Genomic DNA, 22,523 nt, shown 5'->3' on the forward strand with positions numbered 1-22,523 from the left:
GTCTCTGCATTTAAGTCTAACCTTTTTTTTTTTTTTTTTTTTTAATAAAGATTAAGTTATATATGGTGTTCATAACATTTAACAGCTGAATTATATAGCTTTAATAAAACAGGAGCTGCCAAGTGAATTAACAAGAGCATTAGCAATTAATGGTACTGGAATGTAACAGAAATTCACTTAGTGAACAGGTGTCCAAAGTAATTTGAGATTTTTCTATCCTATTACATTTTACAAAACCTTGCATCCAATATCTAGTATGCTTTTTATTTGCAGAATCAGAATTATTTGCACATTGAATAGTCTCTAAAGAATTTTCTTTGAATAATTTACTCAACCCTAGAAGTAATGCTCCTATAATGATTTATAGTACTCTTTATTTGCAGTTTAAAATCATACAGCTTATACAACTATGTGTAATGCGATTCATCTAAAGAATATCACCTATAATAACTAAATAACAAAAACATTAATCATGGCCATGGTGGCTTTTCTCCTGGAGCATATTCTCGGCCAAACAGTTTACTCTTGCCACGAAAGTCAGTCATCCTCAGTGTTTCTAAGTGTTCTACATACCATCCAAAAAACAGTGCAGCAAATGGAATGTATGATTTCCATGTGCGAAATGCATTGATAAGAACCATCTAAAAAAATAAATAAAATCATATACTATATTAAATGTGCTTTATAATATATTCTATATATAAAATCCATCTGTGGGTATTAAATGAAGCATATAAATTACAATTAAAAAATGGTTATCATAATTTTAAAAAAAAGTTACAGTTGAACTTCCTAGATTTGGCAATCCATTTTCTGGTGGTATTTTAAAGAAAATGGGCAAATCTGGCAGACCTGAGAACCACCAAATTTAGTTCTGGGCTGACCAATCATTCAAGTAATGCCTCATATCTAGCTGTGCAAGTTGGAGATTTCACTTCAGAGAAATAAGTTTTCAATGGACTCTAACCTATTTAAAGTGAGTACATAATAACATTATTATTATTATTAGCTATATGGTACAAGGAAGCCTGAGGCTTATGCTGCACCAGCCAAAAAAAAAAAATTCCTGAGTGACCCTGAGAGAGGGGGGGGGGGGAAATCACCAAGAAAGAGAAGAATGATGATATCCAGCTCAGGACCCTGGGTGTGCCAAACCCATACTCACCAGATGTGAACCCCTGGGGTTGTGCAACGCAGTTATTTCAGAATAAGGCACATTTGCACTGTTGTTATTAATTGATGGCATGGGAAATTTGTTACAAGGTCATCAGATTGCTATTTAAGAAAAGGTTAGCAACCCTTTGATAGTGATGAAAAATGCAGTTTCTTGGTCCCTTGATTGATTTGTAATGATTTTATCTTTCTATGAGACATTAGACACATAATATATTACAGGAAACTCCTGTATAACACGGTACTTCAACAACATGGTTTTGCTCCAACATGATTGATAAATTGCAGCAAACCTCGCACAACACGGATTTTTGAGCTTTTGTGTGTGGAACACTTATATTGGATTTAATTTTTCAATTCAATGTTTCCATTCTTTTTTGAGAATCCCGCTTTTGGCTCATTAGTCGTTATACGAAAAAAATTTTTGGGATGTATTTTATTTTGTGGGAAAATCCCCATGTTAGGTTCTGTGTTGGTTGAACTTGTGGAAAAAATCTATATTTCAAAGTTTTATTTCTATTGGATAAAGCGCCAGGCCATCCAAAAGATTTAAGTCATCCAAACATTGAAGTAATGTTCCTACCACATAATACAACTTCTTTAATTTACCTTTAAAACCCATTACATCAGAAAATCGTTTAGAGTGGTTTTTGGAAAAAGCTGATTCCGAATCTTGAAGTGATGGAGGCATGGAAACATTTTTGAATTGTGGACTGTATCAGAATCATAGCCCTATCACTCAAAGAAATAAAGCCAACCATCAACATTAATTGCGTGTTGAAAAAATGAACGGCCAGAGTCGGTTCATTCAGAAAATATGGTCGAACCAGCAGAAAATGAAATCAATGCAATAGTAGAACTTGCTAAGTCAGTAGGAGGGGAAGGTTTAGATGATATGACTACTGAACACATTCAAGAACTACTTGTAGAAAAAGACTGTCGTTCGATGGGGCTGAGGAGAAGAGTAGTAATAATAAATGTTTTTTAAGCAGAGGTCACACGAAAATGGAGAACCGTACTGGAAAAATCCAGTTTTTTCTCTGGCGAAGCGGATTTGGTAGAAATGGCATCAGAGGTAAACCAAATTAATTCAGAAGATGATAGTGCAGATTAAAATTCTGAAATTCCAAATTTGACACTAAAAAGCATAAAATCAGTTGGGCAATTAGAATCTTATTTTTTTGAATGCAGATCCTTCAACTAAAAGGAGCACAAAGCTCAATAGAGAGCTTCAAAAATGCTTAGCTCCATACCATCATACCATGAAATTTACAAAGACCTATCAAGCAAAAGCAAACAAACCCAGATTACTGATTTTTTAGAGAAAGCAGAAGATACATGAAATCTAGATGCTGCAGAAAAAAAGTTCAGAAGGTGAACATATTCTGCAACGGAAAATGTTCTCGTTCGATTGTCCTTAGCAAAGAAGAAGAAGAAAATAAAATGAACGTACATTATCTGGCATATATGTGTCACAGTTTGTGAGACGCTCAATTATTACTATTTTTAATAAAAATTAAGTTTCCAATAGTTATAAAAAACACGGTGTATTTTTGTTAGCTTTTGGAACAAACCCCCCTTTTGTACTGGTTCTTTTTTTTTCTTTTTTTTTTTTTATATGAAACCTCCAAACACTTGAGGTATTAGAACCTATAGTACTTAGTACTGTGCTTGAGTTCGAGAAGACGTGATAAGATATTTGTTGACATTAGACTTGAACTTCTGTAGACTAATTTTCGGGAAAGACATATGAAGGAAGGTTGTTCCAGAAAACGGCAGTTGAATGAATAAACGAGGAAGATGAAAAGTTGGTTCTGTGAGTTTAAAGTTGAACAGTAAATGGGTGGTGACACGTGTTCAGACTGTTTTGAAAGAGAATGGAAATTATAGAAGCCAATTCAGAAGAACAGTGCCCATGGAAGTATCTGTAGAAAAGGCATGCAGCTGAAACAGTATGTCTATGAGACAGCGAGTGTAGAGACTCTATTAGAGATGAGTCATTAATTAACCTAATTGCCCTCTTCTGAATGGAATCTAGAAGCCTGAGAGAGGTTTTGGGGGCATCGCCCCAGATGTGGGAACAATATTCCATGGTAGGGTGGATTTGTGATTTGTACAGAGTGAACAGCTGTTTAGTAGAAAAGTAAAGCCAAGAGTGAAAGAGAAAACCAAGTTTTTTAGATGCAGAGGAAGCAACATTTATAATGTGCTTGTGCCAAGAGAGATTAGAAGTCAGGGTAATCTCCAAAAGAGATATATCATTTTGCCTAGAAATCGGAGTGTCACTAAAGATAAGCATAGGAGCAGAAGAATCCTTTTTGCGACATATAAGACAAGACTGAGTTTTAGAAGGATTGAAATCAACTAAGTTGTCTTTGCCCCACTGGAGAATTACCTGAAGATCGGCATTTAAGGAATTGGTAGCAGATTTTCGAGAAGCTGAAGCTGATTGAAGGGCAAAATTTCTCAAAATGGAAAGTGGAATGCAGTGTGCTATCATCGGCAAAACTATGGATAGGATTTCCAGCCAATGGAAGGTCATTAATATACAAGAGGAAAGCGGTGGAAAGAACTGAACCTTGGGAGACACCAGCATTAGTGGAGAAGTTAGAAGGCAGAGAGCAATCTACCATCATCCTCAGTGAGCGATCAGAGAGAAAACTGGATAACCAATTACAAAAATCAGTCGGCAAACCATAAGATTGTTTAGAAGACCTTTATGCCAAACAGGATCGAAAGCCTCTGAGATGTTAAAAGCAACTGCTTGTGTATCACCGAACTTTTCCATTCAATTTGTCCATAAATGGGTAACATAAGCCAGAATATAACCAGTGGATCAACGCTGACGAAATCCATACTGGCGAACGTTTATCAGACAGAAGGTTTCTAGGTAGTTTCTTAAAAACCAGAAAACTTCGGCATTTAATTGATTTCTCCATTACTTTAGAAAGAGTAGAATTCATTGCAATGGGAGGATAATTGGATGGGACGGATTTGTCACCCTTTTTCGGAACTGACTGGATATCAGCAAATTTCCAAGCAAAAGGAAAAACGCCTTTGGAATAAGAAAGTGAAAAAAGGCATTTTAATATTTGTTTTTTAGGAGCATTAGCAACTAAGGCCATATTACTCCGGGATATGCGGTGGTCATTCCCTGACCTTTCCGCATCCACCGCATTTGGTGGTGACGGGCTCGAACCCCGGTCTAATCAAGAAGCGTGTGCTACGCACTGCTGCTCCTTCCCACCTGGCTACGGAGGCACCTTGAGGAAAAAAGGCAAAGAACAGGGGTAAGTTCAGGAGCATAGGTTTTGAGAACAAGTGGAGAAATAACCCCTGGCTTGCAGCCGTGAAGGGTATTGTGTACAGTGTGTGTGTGTTTTGTATGCAATAAAGAGTTCTTCTTCTAAATACCATCAGGACCTGGAGCTTTCTTAGCATCAAGATTTGTCAAAATCCTTCTGACATCCTTTTGATGGAAGACCACAGGAGGCATTGAATGGAGCATGTTGGGAATGGTGGGAGGTGTTTTACCAAGATCATTAATACATGAGTTGGAAGAAAAATGGGATGCTAGCAGGTCAGCTTTATCCTTGGCTCAAGTGACAAGAGAACCATCTGCTTTTGACAGAGGTGGGAGCAGAGATGGGCAAAAGTTGCAGCCAATAGCTTTGGCAAGAGACCAGAATGCTTGGCTACCATTACGGCAAGGAGCAAGTTTTCTACCCTTAGCCTGTTCAAAATCTAGTTTGAACTGATTAATAACTGCTTTACAATTGTTGCGAGCTTTGGTGTAGGCAGAAAATGACACTGACAAATTGGAAACAAGCCAATTACGATATGCAACATTCTTCTCCTGAACGGCCTTAGCACATTTATTGGAAAACCGAGGTTTAGGTAAAGGACGAGATTTTAAAGTGGAGTGTGGGATAAAGGATTCCATTCCTCAAGAATAATTTCACTGACACGATCTGAGCAAACATTGACATCAGAAGTTTTGAAACTAGTCCGACCAAGGAAAAGAAGAAAAGAAATCTCGCAGGTCATCCCCTTTTGCATTCTTGTTGTAATGCCAAACAAAACGAAGTTGGGAATAGCCATGAGATAAAGGTCCATTGGAGAAGAGACAATCACCAAGTTGTGATTTAAGGTACCTAAAGGACCACTCACTTCGACCTTGTACTTAGAAGGGTTGTTTGTGAGAAAAAGATCAAGCATGTTGGCTGCATGGTTAGAATTGTCCGCGGTATTCTTGTAGGTAAATGAACAATCTGTGCAGGGTCATTAGTAATTGCAAAAACTTCAACATCTCGACCAGCTGGGTCGACGTGACTAGAAAACTGAAGCCAGCTGGAGTTGTGAACATTAAAATCACCAAGGAAAATTACCTCACTGTTAGAAAAGTTGAACTAGAGAAAGTCAAGTTGCAAAGAGAGGAAGTTGAAGAGCTCCAAGTGATTGGTGGAGTTGGAAGAATGGTAGAGACAACAGATGAATTTGACACAATGAGGTGGAGAGATTTTAAGCCAGAGAAGATCGAAAAGAGGAGATTCGAAATTACCAAGTCTCTGACAGGGAATATCGGTACGGACATATGAACAAGTACCACCTTTGAGGTGAAAGGAATCATACAGCGAATAATTTGGACAACTGGGATGAGCAGTAGTTGAATCAACTGATAACTGAGATTCTGTCAGAAAAAGTGCATGGGGTTTGGTAGACTGCAAGTGGAAGTGGACATTGTTGAGATTAGAATTGAGACCACGTATATTTGTGAAATGAACTAGGAAGCGTTTGAGAGGTTTAGATCTTTTTGCAGATAAGCTTACTCTATTAGTTTGACAATTCATGGTTTATTCAATAGTAAGAATAAGTTGGGAGGACATGCTGTATGAAGTAATGAAATTTTTGGATATGGTGTACACATGGTAAGAATATACGCAGATCCTTGACATAACGTGGCCTCGATAATGCCTAGCAATAAGCGAAGAGTAACGTACCAACTGGGTAACTACTACACTCAGGGAAGTGAAACTGAAAAAGACCTGGGGGTAATTGTGCAGCCAAATATGAAGTTTGCTGAGCAGTGCAGATGGGCTACCAGGGCAGGCCATGGAGTCTTGTCAATGATATATAGGAATTTTGCTAGTAGGGACAGGGAGGTGATAATCCCGTTATACAAGGCAATGGTCAGGCCACACCTAGAGTACTGTGTACAGGTGTGGAGGCCTCATTTTAGGAAGGATGTAGAGTTGCTAGAATTAGTACAAAGAAGGGCAGCAAGATTGCTGAAGGAAACAAAGGAGTGCTCTTACCAAGAAAGGCTTAAGTTCTGCAAATTGCAGCGCCTGGAGAATAGGCACCTGCGAGGTGATCTGATTAAGGTGTATAAGGCCTTGAATGCGTTGAGCAAGCTGAATGCTGATGGGATTGTTTGTCTTGCTCAGACTAAGAACCTGAGGGGGCACAGTTTCAAATTGAGGAAAGATAGTTGTAGAATAGATGTGTGGAAATTTGCCTTTAGCCAGTGGGTAGTTGATTGGTGGAACAGGTTTCCATCTTTTGTTGTGGAAGCTAATAGCCTAAATAAATTTAAGGCTGAGCTGGACAGGCATTTGGAACGAATGGAGGGATGAAATAGGTTTTTTTTTTTTTTGGCTGATGCTGCATAAGCTCGCTTTCTTGCATCGTATGCCTCTACTAATGCTAATGATGCTTCCCTTTATTTTTTACAATGTCACGTATGGTTTGGTCATCAACATTATAATGGTTCATTAGAGATTTAACAGCTGCACCATTTTCAAACTTTTGAATAATTTCAAGTCTTTGTTTAACTGAAAGTGCAACTCTTTTGTGTTTACCCATCATTTTCGTGATTTATAAACAAAATATATATATATATATATTTACTATAAAAAAAATTTCAACATCCCTGACATAAATAACGAAACAAAATTTGTCTTTCGGTTCAATGGAACGCAACAATCGATGCACTAAAACAAACTAAATGTTCATAGCCTAGTGGTCAGGCACAATGGTGCATAAGTACACGTGCCTTGAGTGACTGGGGTTCAAACCCACGACTGCTGAATACGGTGCTGTTTCTTGTATTCTATCTTGTGAACTCCTCTGACCGTTTTGTCGTCCCGGAGTATAAACAGAAAAATTTATTTATTTATTATTTGGTCTCTTTTTTTTATTTTTTTTTTTTTTGAGCGGTAGGTGTGAAGACAGCAGGGGTTGCAAGATAATAGGCACATTAACCTTCTGATGATGACTTATAACGCTGCTTCTTGTTGCTTATTTACAACTTGCAAAATATCTGTTTATACCTATTCTAGTTATTACTTGAATTTCATGATTTCTGGTTGATTTTTTTTTATTTTTTAATTTGGAGTCTTGAAGTGTCCCGGTTAATCCGATCCTGGTAAATCGAGAATCTGCTGTATATTATTTCTTCCTTGTAGAATTTGTAGAATTTGGCCATTCTAATACAATCAATCGTACTAAACAGCAAGCTTATTTTCATTTAAAGATTCTTTCTACATTCAAATTTCTGGCCTAAGCATGATAAACTGCATACTGTAAAAAAGCATCACTGCATGCTTTCATGCTGTGAACATCAACAAGCAGGGAAGAAACCACACTTTCTTCTCTGCTTGTTGATGCATTCACATCATGCTATGAGAATGAAGTGCTTTTTTAATGATCCATGCGAAGTGACCATTTAATTCCCTTATATATTCTTGTTCTTAGAAATTTTTTGATGAATTAAGCCACATTATGCCAATTCTAATGATATCCCATAAGATTTTAATTGCTGTACAAATGTGTATTAATGGGCTGACTTGCATTTTGAAATACTGGGAATAACTCATGGAGGCAGGGTCCTACTTCTGCTTACAATCATCTATCTACATCATCAAGAGAGGAGTCTCTGACAGGATTTGAACCCAGACTTCTCCAAAAGAGTAACCAGTGGTGAGGATACTTATTTGAATGTTACATTCTTGGCTTGGAACCATGATTGTAATCTCCTTGCTGACAAAATTACATCAATTCCATTAATCCCAAATTGTAATTCAATTTAAGACCTTGAAAATAACCAAATTTCATTTCTGAAAGTTCTTGTTTCCAAGATCCAAAATATTTTGAAATTCATGATCAGGGATACCAATCCTGCCAGTTTTGTGCTCATAGTCGATCATATTCACTGACCAAAAAAGACCTGGAATCAGAACTGTCTTTTTAAACTTTCATCAAAAATGGATATCCTTTAAGAAGGACTATTCTATGAATTATTAAAGAAACCATTGAGATTTTGTTCTCCACCATCACTGCACAAAGAAGGCAACCACATCACTAATTCCTTTGCAGAAGTTCTCAGTCAGGAAGCCAGGACAGAGAGAAATATCAACATATACTTTCGAAATTTTCAAAATTTAACCCATCAAGGAGTATGTTTGTATATATACAGTATTATATTTTTCACAGGTGGATCTTATACAGCACACATATATTTATGTCTTCAATGTCATTTCATTGAAGACATATATAGATGGAGACATTTTTAACATGTCTATTTATGACGATAAAAAGATCAGAAACCTAAAATGCTGGAACTTACCTCTGAGCAGTGGTGTAGCCAGAGTAGGGTCAGCAGGTACATTGCACCACCTGATGCTGAAATCTGATATTGTGGCACTTTTTAGCATTAGCTTTAGCAGAACTAAAGGGTTACCCATAACATTAATATAGTCATGTCAATTTATATATGAAGCTTCTTGAGTTATTCCATCAGGTGTGTCCATCTCTTATCTGTTTTCCAAGTAATTGTAGGCATAATTTATAATAGCTGGCAGCCAAAATAGTTTTGAAAATTTGAGAGGATCACATCTATTAACCATTAATTTACAATTTTGGGTTATGACAACTAAAAACTGTAATGAATTCTCTGGAATTCAGACCAAGAAGTTGATGAAATTGAATTATTTAATATCAACAGATGTAGAGGATATTGCTGCATTGCAAAAAAAAAAAAAAAAAAAAAAAAAATTATTATTTTTTAAATTCAAATTTTAGTTATTCCCAGTATTTCAAAATGCAGGTCAGCCCATTAATGCACACTTGTACAGCTATCAAAATCATATGGCATATCATTAGAACTGGCATAATGTGGCTTAATTCATCAAAAATTTTCAAAGAACAAGAACATAAGGGAATTAAATGGTCACTTCACATAGATCATTAAAAACGACTTAATTTGACTCTGACTTTGATTAGACAAAGTCAAAATAAGAAATTAATATTTAAAAACATTTATAGACAGTATAAAAATTTAACAAAGAAACCCACTCCACAGAGCCTAATGCTTCTGGACTCATTTCCCCAGATCCCAAATGTGTTTGGAAACTCTCTTCTCATAATAAACACTTAGAAATGATTAGGATTTTATATCTATCAGTAGGGACTCTTAGGGAAATATTATATTAGGCAGCATATTTATAAGCAGCCTGCAAGCAACAGAGCAGCCTACAGGCAAAAAAAAAAAAAAAAAGGTAATTCTGACCAAATGAAGTCTGACACTATCTACTGCATCAACCTGTAATATTTCAAAATAATTTCTACACTGTAAATATAGGGTGTTCTTAATGTTTATGGTAGAAAAAAAAAATCATCACAATTCAGTTCAGATCAGGAAAAAAATAAATAAATAAAAATTCATATTCATAACCAGTAAGAGAAAAAGAACATTTTACATACCTTGTTTAATTTTTAATTCTTGTCTACAGAATCAGTAGTTTTATTTGCAAGTTCAGCTTTATATCTCTGAGTTCTAGAATAATCAGCATAAATAGCCCAAGCTACACAAGTTGGAAACAGTATTACATATCTATAAAAGAGTCCTAATTTTAGAGATCTTATGAAAAGATTGGGACTCTGTTTATCCGTCACCATCAGCTAACTGAAAATGGCAAGCATTACATTTTTATTAATGTTTTAATTAATGTTTAATGGTTTACTAAAAAAAATGCAAAAAAAAAAAAAAGAACATCATAGACAAAATCAGTAACACAGCAATTAAACTCTCAAATTCAGCAAATTTAAAGTCAGACCATTAAGGTATATAGTTTTTCCAGATTTCGGAATGGAACAAATGTGTAGCTTTCTCAATCATTGCATAACATAGCACTGTACTGGTTACATAAAATAAAAAGCAAGAAAACTATTGTAATGCCCAGATTCAAACTACTACTTCTTTATAAGCTTTTAACTTGCTATAACCTATTAACTTCAATGACCTTCAATTAACTACAATTACAAAAACCATGAAACTAAGAGTACCCTTGTCTATCTCAACTCTTCTACTATTTTTGCCCTTCTTTAGCACTAGCCTTTCTGATTCAACTTTTGGATTTTTCTTACACAAAAATGTGTATGTTATCTTGCTGCACACTTGTACAGCCATCAAAATCATATGGCATATCATTCTTAACCGAGTTTCCAGGGGAATCCTGGAAACCAAAAGAAGTTTAAACCACGATGGACAGGAAGTCATGCTCCCAGAAAGTCCTGATATAAACTTCAAACTTCTTCATTCGTATCCTTTTAACTTACTGTTATATATTCATTTTGGCATTCTGGTATTTAGAGAAATTCAAGGAAAGAAGTGCCTATTTTCATTCTAAACTGTAATATTTTGCCGTTGATTCAGCAAAAATGCTAGATGTAAAACAAGTAAATAAATACATGGCCTGCATTAGAGTAAGAAGAGGTGGATTTACACCGATGAGCCAAAACATGACCGCCAACCTAATATGATGTTGGTCCTCCAAGTGCAGCCAAAACAGCTTGTACCTGGCAAGGCATGGACACTACAAGATTTCTAAATCTGTCTTGTGGTATCTGGTACCAACATGTAACCAGCAGATCCTTTAATTCCTGTAAAGTCTGTGGTTGAGATGCCACAGATCAGAGTTGCTGTTCCAACACAAACCACAGATGCTTGATGGGATTGATGTCTGAGGAATTTGGAGACTAGGGCAATACCTGGAAGTTTTCCTCATGTTCTGCGAACTACTCTCGAACAATCTGGGGAGTGTGGCAGGGCACATTATCCGGCTGAAAGACGACACTGCCAGAGGGGAAGACCGTTGCCGTGAAAGGATGTGCCTGGTAAGCATTTATGTTTAGGTAGGGGGTAAACGTCAGAGTGCCCGGCACATGGATGACTGGACCCAGGGCATCTCAGCAGAACATCACCCAAAGCATGACACTGTTGCCACCAGCTTGCTTTCATCCCACGGTGCATCCAGACCCCATCACTTCCCCAGGTAAATGACGCACACATACCCCGCCGTCCATGTGGTGCAACAGGAAACATGATTCATTGGACCAGACAACCTTCCAATCACTCAAGGTCCAGTTTCAACACTTGTGTGCCCATTGTAGGCACTGTCGTTGGTGAACCGTGGTTAGCACGGGTACTTTACAAATATTGCATTACATTACAAATATCTTCCTCTGCATCTAAAAAACATGGTTTTCTCTTTCGCTCTCGGCGTTACTTTTCTTCCAAACAGCTACTCAATCTGTATAAATCACAAATCTGCCCTGCCATGGAATATTGTTCCCACATCTGGGGTGGTGCCCCCAAAACCTCTCTCAGACTTTGATTCTGTTCAGAAGAGGGCAGTTAGGTTAATTAATGACTCATCTCTAACAGTCTCTCCACTCGCTGTCTCATAGACGTACTGGTTCTGCTGCATGCCTCTTCAACAGATACTTCCACGGCCACTGTTCTTCTGAATTGGCTTCTATAATTCCCGCTCTCTCTTTCAAAACAGTCCAAACACGTGTCGCCACCAGCCAACATCCCTTTACTGTCCAACTTCAAACTCACAGAACCAACTTTTCATCTTCCTCGTTTATTCAATCAACTGCCATTTTCTGGAACAACCTTCCTTCATACGTATTTCCTGAAAATTACAGTCTACAGAAGTTCAAGTTCAATGTCAACAAATATCTTCTTTCGTCTTCTCAACCTCCAACCCAAGCACGGTACTAAGAACTATAGGTTCTAATACCTCTCGTGTTTGGGGTTTACATAAAAAAAAAAAAAAAAAAAACTTGGAGCAGCCTGCGGCTATGCAGCGCCATTTTCAGCAGGATTCAACAAACTGTGTGCTGTGACACATTCTCCCATCACCAGCATTCCAATTACCAGTGAGTTGCACCACAGTCACCCTTCTGTTTCCACGTACCATCCGGGAGAGCCTACGTTCACCTCGAGCATCGATGAGCCATGGTCATCCAACACCTCATGGGAGGTTCGCGGGTTTTCCCTCCTCAGACAACTTTCGGTAGGTACTAACCATGGCTGACCGTAAGCACCCCACCAGCCATGCTGTTTCAGATATGCTCTGGCCCAGTTGTCTGGCCATTACAATTTGGCCTTTGTCAAACTCGCTTAAGTCTGCTTCCTTTCTCATCTGAAAAAACAAGATGGGAAACGCTGATTAACGAAGCTCAGTATCAGGTGTTTTTTATACCATGTCCTGACCCGCGCACACGCTGTAGTTCACCTGCAGTCGCTTCGATTTGCATGAACGACTCGCTGGTCATAACGTTTTGACTCATTGGTGTATACTTGCATGTACACTAATGGTAGGAGCATAGTAAATAAATTTGATGAAATTGAAGTACTGATTAAGTCATTAAATGTAGACATTGTGAGGATTTTGAATGTACAGTATCACTCAGACATAGGAGATGCAAAACTTGAACATAGGAGTACAATGTGTACAAGAAGAACAGACAGGACAGGAGAGAGGGTTATGCTCTTAATTAAGAAGCACATGAAATAAAAGAGGTAGTACATCCAGTATACATGGGTGCCCAGTGCAATGTTCAGTCAGTTTGATGTGACATAAGCACTGAAAAAACAAGAATGAGAGATGGAGTGTGTTATTGCCAATGGCTGTGAGGAGTATAATGAACAGCCATTGGCAACTCAAGCACAGTACTAAGTACTATAGGTTCTAATACCTCTCGTGTTTGGGGTTTACATAAAAAAAAAAAAAAAAAACTTGGAACAGCCTGCTGCTATGCAGCCTCATTTTCAGCAAGATTCGACATACTGTGTGCTGTGACACATTACTCCCATCACCAGCATTCCAATTACCAGTGAGTTGCGCCACAGTCGCCCTTCTGTTGCCACGTACCATCCGGGAGAGCCTTCGCTCACCTCAAGCATCAATGAGCCATGGTCATCCAACACCTCACGGGTTGCAAAACAATTAGCGAAACAATAAGAGAAAGCAATACCGTGATCTGATTTTCAGCAGTGACCCTCTTGCTTTAAGAATCTGCAGATAAAGACCCAGTAGGTGGCAGTGTCACAAACTTCGTAAAGGTGACTACAGTGGTCTCAGACATTTTTTACTTCTATTCAGTGGGACCAACTGATGGCATTATCAACAGCAAATTCTAAATGGGAAGCCTTCGGGAATGTAATCGCAGAAGCCACTACATTTTTTATACCAACTATGAGATACAGGTCCGGAGGCCTCACTTTAGGAAGGATACAGATCTGCTGGAAGGGCACAGAGAAGGGCAATTGAGATTGCTGAATGGGAATAAAAGGGTAGTCTCATCAAGAAAGGCTTCAGCTCTGCAAATTGCAGTGTCTGGAGACTAAGTAGCTGCGAGGTTATCTGATTCATGTGTTTAAGGCTTTGAATGGATTGAACAAGCTCGATGCTCATGGCAGTCTTGCTCACACTACACACGAGGGGGAATAAATTAAAATTGAGGAAGGATGGTTGCAGGATAGATGTGTGCAACTTTGCCTTCAGCCAGTAGGTAGCTGATTGCTGGAACAAACTTCAACTTGTTGTTGCATAAGTGAGTAGTTTGAATAAATTCAACGAACTAGACAAATTATTGGAGGGATAGACAGTTGTGGGAGGTTTTTTTTGACTGATACTTGACTCTACTACTATTAATGTTCAAGACTTAAGAGATACATGGATGTCAGTGAACTGATAAGACGCGGCAGTGAAGAAAAATCATATAAATTATCAGGTGATACAGATGCCGACAGTAGATATAAACTAGTCCGCAATCAGGTCACAAAGGAGGGTTAGGCAAGCAACAGAAGGCAAGATTACAAGAAGTCTAGAAAAAGAAATGAAAAGAAAATAAAAGCAGCAAGGACTTCTTTATTTATTTAAACAGTGGAATGATGGTTTCAGGATCCCTAAAAAATTCCTTTTGTGAATGTAGATGCATTGAGATGCCACTAGTGACTCGCTGAATGATTTTGTGATAACTAAGAGGACGGTGGAGGAGAAATTGTTGAAGCTAAATGTAAGAAAAAAAGGCACAGGGGGGTGAATGAGATCTATCCAGTTATATTAAAGGAGGCAGCAAAAGAGGCAAGCAAACCTTTAGCCATACTTATGAGAGCAACTTCAGATTAAAGGGAAGTCCCTACAGACTGGAGTTGTGCAAATATATCCAATTCACAAAGGAGGATCAAAAGGTGACAAGAGCAATTACAGACCTGTTACCTTAACTTCCATTCCAGGGAAAATAATGAAGTCACTGAAGTTAAAGAAGTAATGCAGGACCATCTAGACCAGGGGTCCCCAAACTTTTTGAAGTCACCACCCCTTAATGAAATCCATTATACTTCATTGGCCCCCCCAACCATTTAATAAAAAATAATAAAAGTAACAACAATATTTTAAGGACTGTTTCTGAGTTTAATCACAGTGGAAAGGATGTGTTTTCTTAATTTATATCGAAATATGTGAGAAACATTTAATGAAGCTCTAAACTGAGTCTGATTTGATGTATATATCATTTAAAATTAAAATATTTCAAATATTTTAATTTTAAATATTTTAAAACTGACTTCAAAAGTAAAAATTTACTTTTGAAGTCCGTTTTTTTTCTGGACTCTTTTCATTTTTTTGAAATTTATTCTGTTTTTTCTGAATTCCTCTGCAAATATAAAACATTAAAAATAAACTAACACATTCTTTATTGAATTTTATATATCATTATATATTACATTTATTGAACATCATTAATGCATAGGATATGGTTGATGGGTTTTAATTAGCTCTAATATTGGGTTTGAGGTTTGTGAGTTTTAATCTTAACTCACCATGCTCTTCCAAGTTTACAGTTCCTCTCTTTTGTTAAAATGCCATTTGTGTGACTAAAATCAGGCTTTGACCATGTAAGTGCTCGGAAACAAAAGTAAAAATGGCTTAACGGCTGCAGAAAGTTTGGGATATTTTGCTGTAATCTTCCAATAATCACTGATACTTTTATTATTAAATAAAGATTTAGCTTCTATGCCAACATACATACAATGAATTCACTGTTTAAGTAACCTGGTTCAACTCCATTTTCTATATTTATATCAAATGGCATAATGATCCAATCAGGTACATTCATTTCCTGGAGGAAATGAATGTACACTTGAAACGTACTTTAAAGTCTTCCATTAATTTTTTCAAGATGCTCTATGTGTATCTCCAAAAGTGCATATGTGGGAAACCACTGGAGGTGCCTTTCCCCTAACACTGTGTATATCTCCAAATGATCATCTGAAAGATTTTTACTTCCTCCTTACAATTGTTTTAAGTTTGAGAAATACTGAAAATCTCTGTGTGCCAGTGAAGATCTATATAGGCCTACCTTGACTTGGAACCCTAATAGAATTGTGGTGGTTTGAATGATGGTAACATCTTTACCTTGGAGTCAGTTCTGTACTTCATTAAATTTTGAATATAGGTCTGCCAAATAGAACTTGCACTTTTTTAACTCGTCACATAGTGATAAATCTATGCTGGCAAGACGATCCACAGTTGAGTCATACAAATCAAAAAGTCTTTGCATACTATCACTTCTTGACAGCCACCTTACTTCGGTATGCAAAAGTAATTGGTTGAATGTTTCATCATTTTTTTCACACAACATGGCAAACAGATGTGAATTGAGGGATGGGCTTTGATTTTATTAATTGATCTGATATACACTTTTAGAGCATCATGCAGCGTACCGAGTTAGTTTCTTTGCTACAAGATGGTGTCTGGGTAACACACAATGAACAGGGTGTACTTCTGGAACCTTTTTCTTTGAGAACAGCAGCAATTCCTCTATAACAGCAAACCGTTGCTGGTGTACCATCAGTGGCCGCCGCAGTTATACTGCTGATGGAAACTGTTTTTTTCTTAAATTACTCTTCCAAACATTGTAAAATTGTCTACCTTTTCTATCAACTTTCATATACACAGCAAATAAAAACTCGTCAACAACATTGATTTTTGGCTTTGGCTATATTTTCACATAGGCCATTAGAGAATATTTGAACTACCGAAAATTCACTCATCAAATTGGATGGAGAATTTGCAATTCTGAAGCTCAGACATCAAGGTTTTCTCCACATCATCGGTCATCTCATCAATGTGTCGTTGCACTATATTCACACTTAATGGCAGCCATTTTAAAACAGGATAGGAATCCATCATAATCGTTTCAATCGCCTCTTTAATTACTGGTATTATAATCTCCTCACCAATGGTATATGCTTTTCCTTTCTTTGATATAATAAGAGAGTTATTGAATGATGCCTTCAGTCCTCCTCCATTATCAGCATGAGCAGATGCTTTAAAAAATGTATTTAAATTTTGCTGATTTCTGAATTTTTCCTTCAGCGCCTTAAAAAATTTAAGATCTTTGTTTTTCTTCTCAGGATGAATCCATTCAATGTGCTCTTTCATCTTCGAAGATTTCATGGCATTGTTACTAAAAGTTTTTTCACATAAGAGGTACATAGGCATTGTTTCATTGTTAATCGAGGGCACAAATACAAATTTCAAATACTCTTGTGAATATTGTCGACATTTTTTCTTAGATACAGTGGCAGTCATTGTACTTATTGGGGTTGTAGCTCAATTTATATTTTAGAGTAAGTGCAAATGTAAAACATCCTCAAAAAATGTAATTAGGTTTGATTAAGATTATCTCTCAATTTAGTATTCATAGTTTAATTTAAATATTAAAAAAAATAATTTTGGGTCACTAAATGACTAAATTTCATAGCTATAGATATTTTATATTATTGTATTTTATGACTAAATGACTAAATTTCATAGCTATAGATATATTATTGTATTTTAGTATTAAAATCTTGGCTATTTCTGCTATTTCTGGACTTGGCCTGAAATTTATGAATACGAGTAAAAACGTAAGATGCATTTAGGGCTAAAGTCTCAAGCTGCTAGCAAATTTAGACTATGTATATATTAAGTGCAATCCATCATTAATACACAGCCATTTCTGAATAAACAGAATATTTATAAGGTGGCATCGTTTTAAGTTATACCTCATATTGTGAATACCTTCACAATGAGTTGCCATGATATTGCAATACTTCGAATAAGTAACGCTTCACCTAAGAAGAAGACTAATGTTACTTATTCTTAGATAAGTGCCACCACCCATGGTGGGTGGTGGTACCTATCTGAGAATAAGTAACATGGCAACTCGTTGTGAAGGTATTCACAATATGAGATAACTTAAAATGATGCCACCTTATAAATATTCTGTTTATTCAGAAATGGCTGTGTATTAATGATGCTATTGTACTTAATATATACATAGAGTAAAAACGTTTAATTAACCCCCCAATCGACCCCACAGATTCTATTATTGACCACTTTGGGGCCACCTGATCTAGACAGTGCAATTATACTGCAGTCATAGTATGCAGTTGTTAAGGGGCAGTCTTGATTGATCAATCTGATTGGATACTGTGATGCAGTAACAAAGGAACTGGATGCAAAAAATTTTGATATATATATATACTTGGATTTAAAGAAAGCTTTAGACACTGTTGCATATAAAAACTGCTGTTCAATTCGGAGCAGCACAGCATTAAGGGTAAGTTTCTGCTAAGGATAAAGGGATGGTTGAGTGGAAAAAGACAGAGAGTGGTAATCAATGGACACTGCTCTTTGTGGACTAATGTTATTGGTGGAGTGCCCCAGAGATCAGTTCTGGGCCCATTGTTGTTTTCATATATTTATTAATGATAATGATGAAGGCATATCAGGCTTAATGTCAAAGTTTGGAGCTAATACAAAAGTAGACAGGATGGTTACTGACAGTAATCAGGGTAAGTTACTGCAACAAGATCTAAAAATATTAGGCAGATGGGCTGAGAAATGGCACTTGAAGTTTAATATTGACAAATTTGAGGTAATTCGTATGGGGGAGCAGTAATCCCAGATTAACATACCAGCTGTGTTGTGCCACTCAGGGCAGCAGAAAATTAATAAGGCCTAGGGGTAATTATGCATTCAGATATAAAGTTCTCTGAGCAGTGCAGACAGGCTACAAGGCCAGTTCATGGGTTTTCTCAATGATACACAAGAATTTTGCCTACAAGATTAAGGGAGGGGTCATTATATCTTTGTATAAGGCAATGATTAGGCCACATCTTCACTACTGTATACAAGTCTGGAAGCCTCATTTTGGAAGGATGTGGATCCATTGGAAAAGGTGCAGAGAGAAGAGCAACAAGACTGGAGAGGGCATCAAAAATGGTGCTGTTACCAGGATATGTTTAATTGCAAATTACAGCATTTAGAGATTAGGCACCTGCAAGATAATCAGATTGAAATGTTTAAGGCTTTGAATGAACTATCAGCTCAGTGCTGATAGCATCTTTCTCTTGCTCAGACTGCACGAAACTGAAGAACGATGGTTGCAGGTCAGACATCGGGAAACTTGCCTTCAGCCTGAAGGTGGTTAATTGTTGGAACAAACTCTAATCTGGTGTTAGAGAAGTGGACATTCTGAATAAGTTCAAGGCAGAAGAACTAGACAAATTGTTAGTGAAATTGAACAGGTAAAATGGGAAGTGTTGGCTTTTTTTTTGGCAGATGCTGTATAAGCTTGCTTTCTTGCATCATTTATCACTAATAATATATGTATTTTTTCTATTCCAAAATTTTTTTTCAAATGTATGTTTGCAATGAACATGCAATAACTACATTACAAATTTTGGATATTACCCATAAATTTTTAATTAAGGGCCATACACAAAATGAAGGTGATAATGTATATTCTGTTATTCAGAAGAAGTAAAGAAATTTCTTAAATAAAAACTAATCAAACACTCCCCAGAACATAGACTGAGAACATGTAGTATTTTTATTCACAAGTACAAGGCTGACCTGATGGTCACCAGGGTTGCTGACCACTAGGTCCAAAAGTTATTTTTTATAGATCATGAAAAAACATTTACAGACAACAATATTTTCTTATCGACACATTTTTTTTTTAATCCAGATTGCTCAGAAGGGCACAATTGACACAAGCCAATGAAGTTTTCATAAACCAAGACATTTGACTAGATACGTCACTAGTGCAGGAAATGTGAAAGTAATGGAAAAATAGTTGTAGGTGGGATTTGGTCGTAAACAATGTGCATTCAGTGTTTGTGTGTGTGTGTGTGTACTCAATTTAGCAAATCTACCCTAACATATGTTTATTAATGTTTCATTTTTTAACTGGATCTCTCTCAAAAAAAAAAAAAAAAAAAAAGGGTTCCAATTCTTTTCAAAATTAGGCAAAAATGAGTATACTTACAGGTAATAACAAATATCCTTTGCAATGAATTAATTATCAGCATTACTAATAAGTAGTATTAAGAAAATTCTCCATGCATTAAGAATTTCAGGTAAAGGAACCACGAAGTGGCAGTGATCATAGTATACTGAGTGGGATTTATATATAAAGATATAGTCTCTTGACAGGGTAAAGGGGAAGAATTTTGCTTTCACCAAGGCGACTACAATCATCTTGAACAGGGTTTAAATTTTTTTCTAAGTGAGACTACCTGATGTTAACAAATGTATATGTTGTAGAAAGTATTAAGCTTTTTATACCAAGTAAAAGATACTGACTGAAGAACAGATGTGCAGAAGTTTGCTTTTAGACAGACAGTATTTTACTCTCAATATAAACGTCCAAATGGTGTTGTGGGAGTTGGTGGTCTGAATAAATTTTAAAAAAAGATTGAACAAATTATTAGAAGGGATAAGCAAATGAAGTTTTTTTTATTTTTTTGTAGAAGCTTGCTTCCTTACATTATTTCAGGTGTACGGGTGTAAATACATGCACTGTGAGTGACTGGGGTTCAAACCTATGGCCTGCTAAATATGGTGCTGTTTCTTGTATTCTATCTTGTCTGACCGTCGTTTAGATATATATATATATATATATATTTTTTTTTTTTGGCACAGTTAATACTAATCCATGTAAATACAGTCTAAAGTTATATCACAATTTAACAAAACATATTAAGGGTCTTTCATATGTGCGAGATTTTAATTTGTGCCATCAAGAAATGATGGCACAAACTGAAGATGCAACACTTCTTTTGTTACATCTAGTGAATTTCATGCAACAAAAATACTACATCATATATTAGCAAAAGATTTATTTTATACACGTAACACTTTTTTGAATGCAAAGTGGACAGAGTAACGAAGAGTGAGAGAGAAATGAATTTTAAATGAATGAAAAAAGTAATTTTTCCCCTCAACTTTCATAAGATTATGCTATATGGCTTCTACACTTCCTTTGGATGAATTCTTTTTGGTTCATTTAAATTTTAATTAAATTTTAAAAATCTTTCACTCTTCATACTTTACCATGAAAGAATGTTAACAATTTAACTTTAATTGTATTAGTTGCGGCAAGTGACGAAAGAAAGCAAGCTTATAAAGCATCAGCCAAAAAAAAACTTCCCACATCACCTGTCCATCCCCTCAAATAAAAATTTCCAAGTACTGTAGATATCAAAGTAATACTTCTGTAAATGACGTCATAAATGAAAGTTTTAAATAGCTAAGCTCATTTTGTAGTCATGTTTAGTATAAAACAAGAGACAAAATGCTGCGTCGCTAACAATAATAGTAACCGAAACCTGAAAAAAAATTTAAATGGTAAAAGGAAACATTACCCCACCTTTCCAGTTTATACTATAATTCAAGATTATCTTATATAAATAAAAACCGCATCAAGAAACAATGCCTCTTTGAGAAATACTCTTTGATACAGCCTAATATATTCTAGCCTCCCGTAATTTAATACAACGATCATATGGAATCGAGATTATACCTCAATTTAAACTTCACAGCGCTTAGATATTCTGGGATTTAAACCTTGATGCCAAACACTTGAAGGAGAAATAAGTTTTCTCTAATTAAATATGTCTCTTTCCAAATAAGCAGACAAAGGTAAATAGCATGAAAATCACAAATAAACAGTTTCGTTTTATAGTACGCACGCAGGTCTGGAAGCTTCGTTATAAGAAGGATGATCTGTTGCGAAGGTGCACAGAAGAACAACAAAATTAGAAAGAGCAGGAATTATCAAAACTGAAGTCTTTCTTGCGGAAAAAGACTTCAGTTCTGAAAATGCAATGCTTTAAAACAAAGCACTGGAGAGATACACGCCGATGATATCCTGACTCTTTCTCGGACAACACATATTTAGGGACATACGTTGATGAACAATGGTTGCAGGAGTGAAAATTCGATTGCTGTAACAAACTTCCTTCTGATGTTGTGGAAGTGCGTAGTTTGAATGAATTTAAGGAAGAATTAAACAAATTATTAGAGGGGAGGTAAAGAAGAGGTGAGTTGGTTTTCTTTTTGCTGATGCTGTATTACCATTTTTTGTCACTACTACACTGGTTTGAAAAACTTAAGGACAAACACTATTTCTAAAGGTTACAACCACAAAATCTTTACTTAAGGTACTGATCTTTACTGATGAGAGTAGTTTCAGTCTCAGCAGCGATTCTGGACGTCAGCTAATCTGGCGACATGTTGGCACACGGTATCACCCTGCAAACATCACTGGAAGTGATCGATATGGTGGGCGAGGTGTTCTCATCTGAGGTGGCGTTATCTTGGATGGACGTTATCTTGAATACACAACTCTAGATACTGGAAGGTGGTATTGTAACCGGTGCACGCTACTGCACTGAGGTAATTCTTCCCCATGTGCTTCTGTTCGGAGGTGCCATTGGCCCTGAGTTCGTGTTTATGGATGATAATGCCACACCCCATCGCACTGCAGCTGTGATATGCTTTTGGAAAGTGAGGACATTGTTCATATGGATTGACCTGCCCGTTCCGTCGATCCAAATCCCATCGATTTGGATGAATCCGAACACATATGGGACGCTCTGGATAGACGTCTAGTGGCACGTCAACACACCCACGAGAAAATGTTCAACAGCTGAAAATGGC

The 22,523-nt window shown here is 36.6% G+C and overlaps 1 long non-coding RNA gene across 1 annotated transcript; it reads right to left on the reverse strand.

Annotated features, from left to right (window-relative positions):
- Positions 1-356: 356 nt before the first annotated feature.
- LOC150076873 (uncharacterized) lies at positions 357-21,317 on the reverse strand. The gene is made up of 3 exons (XR_016547707.1): positions 21,232-21,317; positions 9,937-10,138; positions 357-641 (listed from the first exon to the last, which is right to left on the reverse strand). It is a non-coding gene; the product is annotated as an uncharacterized LOC150076873 (long non-coding RNA).
- Between the last annotated feature and the right edge of the window lie 1,206 nt (positions 21,318-22,523).

The sequence above is a fragment of the Mastigoproctus giganteus genome, chromosome 12, assembly GCF_048544385.1.
Source record: "Mastigoproctus giganteus isolate SK-2022 chromosome 12, ASM4854438v1, whole genome shotgun sequence".
Classification (NCBI taxonomy): Eukaryota; Metazoa; Arthropoda; class Arachnida; order Uropygi; family Thelyphonidae; genus Mastigoproctus; species Mastigoproctus giganteus.